At 31.5% G+C, this 10,269-nt stretch overlaps 1 long non-coding RNA gene across 1 annotated transcript; it reads right to left on the bottom strand.

Moving 5' to 3' along the window:
- Positions 1–2,306: 2,306 nt before the first annotated feature.
- Positions 2,307–9,371, bottom strand: LOC133804801 (uncharacterized). Its single transcript, XR_009878636.1, has 3 exons — positions 9,149–9,371; positions 2,756–2,872; positions 2,307–2,367 (listed from the first exon to the last, which is right to left on the bottom strand). It is a non-coding gene; the product is annotated as an uncharacterized LOC133804801 (long non-coding RNA).
- Positions 9,372–10,269: the final 898 nt, after the last annotated feature.

Below are 10,269 nucleotides of genomic sequence, written 5' to 3'. Positions count from 1 at the left end.
TAATAAACTGGCCGCTGGCTGGTACTATTTAACCAGAATAAATACTGATATAATTAGTTTTTATACTACAGCTAGTGTATCTTAAGATATATACAAGTGTAAAAGTTAATAAATTCGACCATTTAGCAAATCAAATTCATAAGATGATTGTTTAGCTATTAATAAAAAAATCATATATAACAAACATGGTGCACCTACTGAATAAAAGCATGTGGTTAAACATACCTTGGCATCAAGCTGCATCTCTCCATTGTTATTTGCAATAAGACATGCGCCATGTGCCTTCAACCACTCAATACATTCCTCTAATCCATCTGAATCTTTTTCATCATTGTCAGAAGCAACATTAGTGAAGCCCAGAACCTGAGCGATATAAGAAACAAGTAACGTAGGCCAATAAGATCGAGATATGCATCACACTGCCTTAAACTGCATCTTTTCAACATATAGATTTGCAGAAATTTTACATATTGTTATATGAATAAGATCATTCTTTAATAATTATTTTTATTAAAATGGAGAGTGACTTAATCAAAACTCACCCATTAGGCAAGTGTTCAAATTTGGTGCTGTTTTGAAGAGCCTGAAGAACATAACATAGTTTCCAGAAGTGACAGCTGCCTGAACTGCAAGAGCGTGCCTTACTGCATTATCTCTTTTAGCTTCACTTGATAATCTGAACTCAATTTCACAACAAAGATTGAAGGTCAATACAAGTGTTTCAACACAGTAAAAGGATGGTACATAGCGAACAAAATTTCCTCCAACATAACTGACCTCGACATAGATGATATAAGATCTCTATTGTTATTAGAGTGTAGGATAACACATAGTAAGTTGTATGCAGCAAACCCCATGTGGCATCCCTCAATTCCTTCAGCATAAAGGGATTGCAGCTGAGATTGGCATTGAAATTGCATAGAAGAGTTCATCGAGAATGTAACTTGTGAAGATATGTGGTTACTTTATGTAAAATAAATAAATAAATATCATTTGTACAAAAGGAGGTGCATGAAACAATATCCCAAATAATATCATAATTACAATCAATTCAATTTATATATATCATAATTACAACACAATTAAACTTGAAGAGATGGGTCATCAATGACAAGCAAAAATCACATCGAATGGAATTTTTAACAGAAACAGAATAAGATAGTACACAAGGAAAATTCTTGCCTACATAGGAAAAGATACTTGGAAATTTTCTCTTCAATTTGTTTCAATGTAATGACTAGTAAGTACAATCTTAAAGTTGTGTAGTTGTTATGTAAAGTGCACAAGAGAAAACGACATTCTTAGAGATGTAGAACCTGCTTACTTAGAAAAACCATCCAAACAAATAAAATACTTTCAAAAACTCATCCAAGCACTCCCAAAAGAGATTTTTGGTCTCTAGACAGTCTCATGCCAAATAGACCAGTAAAGACTAAAATTAAAAGACACAAATCAACAAATCAAATTTGTTTTTTTTAATTTTTTCACAGAGCCTAAAAGGTGTGTAAAAAATCAAATGCACCCAAAAACACCCACGAAAGAAGCTCTCTAACCCAATAATAAATTTTTATTTCCATGAACTAAATCAATAGCTTAGTTATAACTGACAACTAAACAATCACAGTCAATCCATATAAAACTCAAAAGGCAACAAAGGTTCTCACGTGATCCTGTTTCTAGTGCAAGTAACTCGAAAGAAGATAGAGACCATAAATCCAAACGACATAATCAACACTGATATTTTATGCTTAAGAAATGCCCTGTGAAAAACAATAAAACAAAAGAAAACAGGAAGCATGTATAGACTCACAATTACAATAACAATACCTTTTTGTCCCTTTCATTGGCATGTGCCCATCCAAAATATTTTAAAGTACTATGATTGACGGATGCTGGTTTTTCAACAAGTATCTCCTCTGGTAGAGGCTCCCACCTACTTTTTTTTCGTCTACTTGGACTTCTCTGTAACTTATTTTCCAAAGAAACAGGAGTCAAAGTCTGTACAATGCTGCAATATAAAATATATCTCATGGATCAGTTGAAAATACACTGGAATCCGAGATTGAGTAAATAATACAACATGCCAACTCATATATACATATATTGCAAGGGAACAATACTTGAAAAAAAAAAGTATTGGAGTATACTGTGGAATCAATAATAGAAGAAATTGAAGAAACAACATGAAAGAAGAACTTCGAAAGATCATCAGAAAATCAACAAAAAAAATGCAATACTTTATGTATATGTCATCGGCCAATCAATAGAAATTGAAAATAAAATCACAAAGATCAATCCCAGATTACTTTTAAGAAAAATTGACCCATAGAGTTCTGGAGCACGATACCATCATGTGGCAACATAGTCCTTAAAAAAAATGAAATATTCAATAAGAAATGCAGTTTAACAGACTGTTGTTTAGATATTGGAACTAAATAAACTGACCATTATTTGAAAAACAGTGTAGTTTTCAAATAAAAATGTAATTAGGGGAAAGGAATCCAGCTTGAACTTCTCATCTCCAAGTGTACTTTCTTTCACAATTTCAAAGATTAATATCAACCTCTCTCTTGAAACTTGCCCTTTTGCAAATAGAATTTACAGTGGTTTATGGGAATGAAGAAATTGAAAAATGAAAAGCAAAACTTATTCAGTAACAGCCAAATGTACTTTTCCTTGCATACTTTTTTATGATTAATATTAGGCTTTTTATTCCCCTTAGATTAGAAGGACACAATAAAAAAAGGAAACCCACTTTGGATAATTCCAATCACCTTTCTTCATTTCAATATCACTTCCACCAGACTTCTTTGGTCCCTCAGCTTTGCACTTCAGGCAGTGGATATTTCTAGCAAAATTGGTGAAATTGCATCTGCAGCACATCAAAAGGGAATCAACCATGAGTTTAGCTAAAAACAAAAGTGAAAAAGGGACCTTAAGAAATAGAAAAATTGAAGAAACTGTAACTGTGGCACATCACAAGGGCATCCGTTTCAAGATTGAATTAAATATATACAAAAACTATAAATAGGATCATACTGTGTGAATTGTAAAACAGGGGTGAAAAAAAAAGTTGAAAGAATGTGTAAAAGGGGTAGTTTAACTCAGTAGTATCCGTACTATAAACAGCCAAGACTTCTACAAACACTTTCTTATACTTAACTTTCAGCATTCAACATAATTTTCCATTATAAGGACATGCCTTATCATATTGATATAATGGACATTTCAACTTCCAAAACCTAGTTGACTTCTGAGATAGATTAAAACCTATTTATAGCATGACAACTGTAATGACCCACTAATCTAGACTATTTGGACCATTAACGAAACTATACATAAAACTTACATTTTTATGAAAATACCATAATTTTATTGAGTAACTTGTAAAAATAAGAGTTACTTACAAATAAACAGAATACTAAGAAGGATTTGGGATCCCATTGTCTTTAAAAACAAAACATGATTTAAATGAAAAGAATTACATAAGAAAATGCAGAAAATACATATAAAACCATAAAAATTAAAATGAGACTACATCCTCGAATCAAATAACGCTCGGCCCCTTGACTCCATTCACCATCGATACACATCCTCTAAGCGTCACGAATCTTTCCGCCTCTAAAGCTTATTTCCTGCACATAAACAGAAAGGAATGAGCCTAATGCCCAGCAAGGAAAAAATCTAACACATAGTCATACAAATCAATTTCATAATAACGTAAAGACATATCATAACACATAATACACTTATTATAATGGCCATTATTACTTGGGGTCCCATAGACTAAACAAGCTTATGCCCATGAGATTAGTGGGGTCCTACCAGCTAAATAGGCATATGCCCACAATCTTTTTGGGGTCTTGTTAGTCAAATAGGGCATAAGCCCAAGCCTACAAACAAACACATTTATAACATATTCATAACATATCATAACATAACACATAAGATAACATAAACATAAACATATAGATTCTAGCCTATTTTCCTTACCAAAGTTACCGGGATATAATGGACTGAGTTGGGACTTTTGGAACACTCCTAAAACCATAATGAACAAGAGTGAGTTGAAAGAAGGAAAGAGATGAAAAGGAAATGAGAAGACTAAACCATTTGAGAGACATGCTTACCGAAACTTATGTGCTCAAGAACTTAGATTCCCTAACCAAAATAGAGATTAAGGTTAGAGATTGAGTAAAAGACTATGAGAAAGAAAATAACATAATACAGAAATGAACTAGAGTTTTGGTTACCTCAAAGACTTGCAAGATCAATCTAACCACAACCGAAATACTAACGAACCTCACTTCCCAAAGTGTTTGATAAGCTTATGATGTTTAAGCTTATGATTTTCCCAAACCAGGTGTTTAAACTCTCACACTCACTTAACACTAGCAGCTTCTGAACTTAGAGTAAAAGGTGAAGAAATGGCTGGGTACTAGGTCCTATTTATAGAGTTTGGGAATGAAAGTATCTTGATTTTACTTGAATAAAAATAATGGCTTTTTAGGTGAAAATCATTTGAATAATCATTCAGCAGAGGCTGAAGACTCGTTCAAAAGATGCTGGACTGTTGAAGGAGTTTGAATGGCTGAAGGGAAATGAATTCAAAAGAGTTTGAATTTATGCTGGAGGAGGCGATATATCACCCCCTGTAGGCGATATATCGCCTGGGCCAGTATGCCTGAGGCGACCGTGCATCGTTTTGTGTTTTCCGTATCTACGTGCTGCGACATATCGCCCCCTATAGCTGCGATATATCGGCACACGCTGAATATTTAAACATGAAATTACACATTTTTAGCTAAGTTTGAATGGAGTAAACAGCCTTGACTAAGCCCTCAACGTTTTCAAAGCTGCTGACTGACCCTATAACATTCAAACTTTACTCCTTATTAAATTTAATCCTAAAAAATACTTAATCCTTAATCACCATTCATAACATGTGCTTAAAATCCTATTGGTTGATGTCTAAACCTTATAATATAATAAATAAAATCCTTAATATCAGTCACATTAATCAAACCTTAGGTTATACTTAATATTCTTAAACTATAGATTAAACTTAGAAAATCTATAAGTACTACTATGAGTGTCCAAATAATTCCCGGCCTGAACCAAAAATCCACAGTTACATAGATAATACTAAACATACTATAATACTACTAAATAACTAGCTAAGTAAAGTTCTTGGACTCTACAACAACTGCCCGAATCCTTTTTGTAATAACCCATGATTAATATTACTTTTTTTTTAAAAAAAAAAAAAAAGCTAGGATCCTGTAACAATTGCTATGCAGGTACCTAGGAGGGACTCAAATCTCAAACCTTGTGGGAGCAAACCACATGCCCAACCATTTGAGCTACCCTCTTAGGTCCATTTGAGCTACACTCTTAAGTTGATTGAAATAACGAATTAGTATTTAAAATATAATGTTACTCATTGACATTTCTGTAAAGTAAAAAAAAAAAAAGAAACACTCTTCGCACCCCTTCTCATAAACACATTTTCTCTAGAACCCTAAATTCAAAGTGAGATGATTGATTCAAAATATTATGGTCAAGGAATGGTATTTATTTATTTTTTGACTGTATGCTACTATATGATTCTTACAAGTTATAAATGCATATAATATATGAACAATAAATAATTAAAGACAATGCTGCCCTAACCCCTAATTTGGGACAAAAAAATAAATTTGGAAATAAAACTTAAGAAAAGAAAAAAAAGACATGGCTAAAAAGAAAGAGATCTCTGGGGCATAGAAGACAAAAAAGAGTTAGTTCATAGATATCAATATATTATTTAATATATTTTTATGAAAGTGGTGAGAAGAAGAAAGTGGAGAGGACACATAATGGAAAGAAGCAACAAGAAAGAAAGATAGGTGTGGGCAGAAGAGTAGATAAAGAATTGTACGAATGGGCACTTTTAGGGAAAATTGGCAATAATGAAAATAAAACTTACTTTAAAATTTGAATGAAAGTGTAATATCCTTCAACTTAATTATACTTAATCTAATATTCTCAACTTAATTTAGATGCTATAGGAAAAACAGAGGCAGTGTTTATAAAGAGAAGAAATTATGCAGTTGGACATTAGAATGCTTTGTTTGCTCCATTGTTTCTAAAAAATAAATCCAAGAAAAGGTGCTCACACTTGTTGAGTCATTTTTCCAAACTTGAGACCTTATTGCTAACATGGATTAGTCTATGCAAATTGAGAAAAAAAAGCAGAGTAAATATCATATGAATATATATCTTCCTCTTCAAAGAGTTTTACTAAAGCATGTTTAAAATACAAATTTATCTTGAATACTTTCTACTCAAGCATTCTGTAACCAAGAAAAGTTTCTTGATTTGTATTATTGCTTCATTAAAATTCCAATAACTAACATATATTTGACAAGATATGTCTAACAAAACAGGAAAAACGACATCTCTATATATCATTAGTAAAAAATAATGCATATAAACACATAAAATTCAAGCATGGTGATTGTAAACTACCATAAACAAAACCAATAAATACCTTGAACTATTAAAAAAGAAAGTAATCACTATAGATTACTTGGACAAAAGAAAAATGAAACAATTAAAAAAATGTCTATTATTAAAAATAGTCAACAATATTCATAAGAACTCATTAGCCTAAAAAATTATAGAGGTATGTTGACTTACAAGACCAGGGAATTTTTCCATGAGAAACCGGATCAGGGGCACTAAACCATTCTTATTGAAACTTCATCTCCTATTGGAGACTGTTAAAGACAAACCAATTATATTATGTCATAATATAGAACAATATATTAAGATACAGAATCAAAGAAAGAACCTTTAAACCATTTGGAAATTTGGGTAAAAGCACAAACTTTTAACACCAACAACTTGGGCCTTCGGAACCTGCTCAACAAAATAGATAGTTATTCTACAATTGTTACATTTCAGGATGGATGTGCTAAATACCTTTAAAATAAGAAGTTCACTAACTAGAAAAATAGGACAAGTATTAGTGACATCAATTTTAACCTAGTAAAATGCCAAATACAAGATATGTACAACAAGTATATATTATTACCAAAAGCTAAAAGGACAATCATTTCTGATTTTCTGGTCACACAATTATTACACATAACAAGTATTGAGAATCAGTCTTATAAATGTCTTGCAACCAACTGTGATTGGTCTCTAATTTTTAAAAAACAAACAAATACGAAACCATTACAACTCCTTAATTCATACTAAATCTACAAATAAGAAAAGAGAATACAAAGCCAAGCTCAATAACTTTGCTCTCCAATAGTGTAGAAGCCAATAATAATGGACCTAATAAGAGATAATGCATACATACCACAACCACAAATATGGTACAAATAAAAATATATATAATAAGAGTTCTTTTAGCAGTACGCCTGAAGTGCATTATTCTTAATATTGGGTATAAGAGAGTCAACTAATCGAAAACTAATCAAAGAATAGACTTAAGTATTATTTAATGATGACAATATTACTTATCTGCATTTCCCTAGACCCAAGTTCACAAGTCAAATAAATGTCCATATTAAGAGAAAACACAATCCAAATGAGACCTATAATTAAAAACATTTCAAGTCCAAATTCTATCAAAATCATAATGGGAAAACTTATATATACTCTAGACACACCTGTTATTAGTTCATGAATTCATTATGCATAAGTTGTATAATATTCACCTTTGAAAAATCTAGAACAACAGCCTGAATATCAATCAATACAATGACAACTAATCAATATAAAATTAAATATCAGTAAACCAATTACAAGAGTAATTTGTAGCGAATTTATAAATGAAATACTAAAATTACCAGGCAACAAACTTTAGTTTAAATGGTAAAATATATTAGTCAAATTATCATTTAAACAAAAAAATATAATAAGTACATATATATATATATGTGTGTGTATATACAGAGCCAAGAATAGAGGAAAGATATAAGTTTGAGAGTTGAGACTATGAAACAATAGCTACTGAACCTAGGAGTGAACTCAAATGTGTATATGTGATACTCAATGACGTGATAGAGGTCTAAAGGAATGAACTCTTATTTTGTTATTTCAAGCTTTGGTTCTATAGAGAGATGCATCAGTCAACATCTTCTTCTACCCTATTTCCTTTTTTTTTTTTTATCTAAAATATGTAATAATTTTCTTCCTTCAACTTATTTATTATTATTACAAATGGACTGCATAGCAACATTAGTACTATAGCCTCACGGATTCTCAATTTTTATAAATGTTAAGATAGTCGACTACTCACCTTTACATAACTAAATATAGACATATATATAGAATAGCATATATAAATTGGTTTTTAATTTTCATTATTTAGGCAATTTTTTCAAACACCTTCAGTGCATGAGAAATAAAATACTGACTACCGAGCCAAAAAAGTCTCAGAATTACAAAAATCAATCATAAATGGATCTAGCAAAAAAAATAAAATAGTGGTAAATTAACTACATTCATAAAAGCTTAGTTTCATAAAATTGAAATCAAACTCTATAATAAAAACAAGACAGGCCCCAAAAAGACATGAAAAGAATGAAAATTGAAATTGAAATCAAACTACATTCATAGAAGCTTAGTTTCATAAAATTGAAATCAAACTCTATAATAAAAACAAGACAGACCCAGAAGGACAAGAAAAGAATGAAAATTAAAAAATAACCATACATGGTTGAATTAGATAAACAAAGTTCATGATGGACTTCATAACCATACGCTAAAAATAACATCTTTAAAAGCAATCCGAGGAATTTTTATATTGCGACTACTGAATCTCCTGTTATCTAGTCCAAAGCCAATCAATTAAATATATATCTCAAGAATAATTTCAACTAGCCAAAAGAAAAAATAATACAGTGGAAATAAAGGAAGACATACCAAAAATCGGTGATATTGAAAAAGTTGAAGTAGTGGCCATAGAAGCAATTCTCATCTCTCTTGAACAATTCAATATAGGCCATTTTTACTATCAATTAATTATGCTCAAATTTGATGCTTTCAATTAATATTGGTTGACATCAACTTTTTACTACCCCAAAACAATTAGAAACAAAAAGACTAAAATACAAAAAAAAAACACATCGTATTGGGAAAAAGGAATTACCAGTAACCTCCACCTTCGTCCTAGACATTGTGAAAACTTGAAATCTCTTCCCACCATAGTTGATAACCTCAGCCATAACCCAAGCTAAAATCTTGTCTTTGATCCAAACCCAATTAGTTAGTGGCTACCATTTTAGAATATGATTTTTAAATTAAAAACAATACTAGAATCTCTTGATATTCATTTCAAGCACAAATGTTGTTACTTATTTTTCAAAGATAATATTAATAAAAAAAACACAAAAATATTGGTTGGAAAGATCTCACCTCAATCCTCTTTTTCCATGCCAACGATTCCTAATATACATGTGTTTATGTGTGTGTGAGTGAGTACGTGTATGTATATATAGAGAGAGAGATAGAGAAAGAGAGAGAGGTAAAGACTAAGATAATTACTAAAAAGGCTTGAATAGAGAAGTGTTTATTGAACTAGAGACTATTAAATGGATAGAAAATAGTAGGGCAAACAAATGGAGTTGGGCAGAGAAGATGAGAGGTGGACAGAGAGAGCAGGATGCATAGAGATATAGCCATGGCTTCTTTTCTCAAAATTTAAATGCTAAAATATTACAAAGAGGAAAATCACATACATCCCCTTCCTCGAGTCTGACATAGGCTCTCAATCTTTTAGCTGAATTAACAGCTTTCCTTAGCAGATTAGGACATCCACTTCCAACAATCACCTCAATATCTTTCGTCGACAATGATCTACATATGTAACATTAGCCCAGAAAAAAAAAGTTAATCCTTTATATATTTATAATGTTGAACCATGAAAATGCTCCCAAGATAACTAGTAAGAGCCCATGAAAGTGTGCTTGTGTTGGTGTTCAGCTCAGACAAACAACCTCACGAGATGAAGAAAATAGATTTCACAGTTGGCTGACTCAGTTTCACACACAGTTGTATGTATATACAAACATTGACCAAATATATGGAAAATTGAGACTAAGTATGAGTAAAGTTGAGTTTTTGTCTCGCATTTTCTCGACAACCAAACAAACAAAGAAAGAAAGAGATAATTTACTTGAAAACATCGTAACGGTCACGAGCGAAGCTGAGACAGGGGTCTTTCAAAAGGTTCATATTCTTGTAAAGACTGTCAGCCTCATCTTCGGCAAG

This window comes from Humulus lupulus, chromosome X (genome assembly GCF_963169125.1).
Source record: "Humulus lupulus chromosome X, drHumLupu1.1, whole genome shotgun sequence".
NCBI lineage: Eukaryota > Viridiplantae > Streptophyta > Magnoliopsida > Rosales > Cannabaceae > Humulus > Humulus lupulus.
Note: the sequence above shows the minus strand (reverse complement) of the source record. Positions and strands in the feature narration are given on the sequence as shown.